The sequence below is a fragment of the Manacus vitellinus genome, unplaced genomic scaffold (genome assembly GCF_001715985.3).
Source record: "Manacus vitellinus isolate BGI_N305 unplaced genomic scaffold, ASM171598v3 scaffold_1_pilon, whole genome shotgun sequence".
Taxonomy (NCBI): Eukaryota; Metazoa; Chordata; class Aves; order Passeriformes; family Pipridae; genus Manacus; species Manacus vitellinus.
The window spans coordinates 528,130-530,040 of record NW_021939396.1 but is presented as its reverse complement, the minus strand read 5'-3'; positions in this window follow the sequence as shown (position 1 = coordinate 530,040).

Genomic DNA, 1,911 nt, shown 5'->3' with positions numbered 1-1,911 from the left:
GTGGGATCCGTGGGGCCGGTCTGGTGTCCCCGTGGGATCCGTGGCGCCGGTCTGGTGTCCCCGTGGGATCCGTGGGGCCGGTCTGGTGTCCCCGTGGGATCCGTGGGGCCGGTCTGGTGTCCCCGTGGGATCCGTGGCGCCGGTCTGGTGTCCCCGTGGGATCCACGGGACCGGTCTGGTGTCCCCGTGGGATCCACGGGAACCAGCGACCATCCCCTGGGCATCACCGCCCACTGCTGGGCTCAAAGAGGCTTTAGAGTTACAAGAAAACCTGGATAAATATTAATTTTGGGGCTATTTCCATGTGTTTCCCATTAGTTTTGTCCCCTTGGAACCAACAGAATAATTAATAATTGGTCTACAATAATTAATTAGTGCCAGGGGGGTGAAATCCATGGGAATTGTCCTCAGGGTGCCACCAACCCCAATCCCTGCCATCCCCTGGGCATCAACACCCACCCCTGGGCTGGAAGAGGCTTTGGAGTTGTAAGAAAACCTGGATAAATGTTAATTTTGGGGTCTGTTTCCCGTCAGTTTTCTTCCCCATCGTTATTCCCCAATGGAATATCGGGGGTGCCCTTTTTTGGGGCGCAGGTGCCTCCTGGCCTGACACATCAGGAAGGGCTTCAGGTGGGATTTGGGGGTGGAAGAGACCCACACAACCCTCTCTCCCAGCTCCTCATCCCTAAACTCCGCTCCCGGATCCCATCTCCCTCCTCCGGCTCCATCCACGACTTCCCAGTGGCTGCTTTGAACCAAATTCTCCCGGATCTGGGGGTTTTTCCTCCTTCCTGCCCACGGGAAGTTGGCCCAGCTGGGTGGTGCCCGTCCCTCCTCTGGCTCTTGGGAGGTGCTGGCCAAGGTTTTGCTTCCTGGGAAGTTTGCCCTCAGGAGTTGCTCCCCTGGGAAGCAGATCTGCTTCCCAGGGCAGATGGGCCCAGCAGATCTGCTCATTAAACTCCTTTAATTAGTGCCAGGGGGTGAAATCCATGGGGATTGTCCTCAGGGTGCCACCAACCCCAATCCTGGGCATCAACAGCCACCCCTGGGCTCCAAGGGGCTTTGGAATTGCAGGAAAACCTGGATCAATGTTGATTTTTGGGGCAATTTCAGTGTTAGTTTTGTTCCCTGAGAGGCAAAGGAAGAAACCTGGAGGAACTCTGTAAAACCCCAAACTAAACCCTAAACTGAACCTGAGACCCCCAAACTAAACCCTAAACTGAACCTCAGAACACTAAACTGAACCTCAAACCTCCAAACTAAAGCCTAAACTGAACCTCAGAACCCCAAACTAATGCCTGACCTAAACCTCAAACCCCCAAATGAAACCCTAAGCTGAACTTCAGACCCCCAAACTAAAGCCTAAACTGAACCTCAAACCCCCAAACTAAACCTCAGAACCCTAAACTGAACCTCAGACTTCCAAACTAAAGCCTAAACTGAACCTCAGAACCCCAAACTAAAGCCTGAACTGAATCTCAGAACCCCAAACTAAACCCTAAACTAAACCACAGATCCCCAAACTAAACCCCAAACTGAACCTCAGACCCTTAAACTGAACCTCAGACCCCCAAACAAAACCCTGAACTGAACCTCAGACCCCCAAACTAAACCCTAAACTAAAACTCAGACTCCCAAACTAAACCCTCCAGTAAACCTCAGACCTCCAAACTAAGGCCTAAACTGAACGTCAGAACCCCAAACTAAACCCCAAACTGAACCTCAGACCCCCAAACTAAACTGTAACCTAAACCTCAGACCCCCAAACTAAACCCTAAACTGAACCCCAACCTAAACCCTAAATTAAACCTCAGAACCCTGAACTGAACCCTAAACTGAACCTCAGAACCCCAAACAAACCTCAGAACCCTAAACTAAACCTCAGACCCCCAAAATAAACCCTAAACTAAA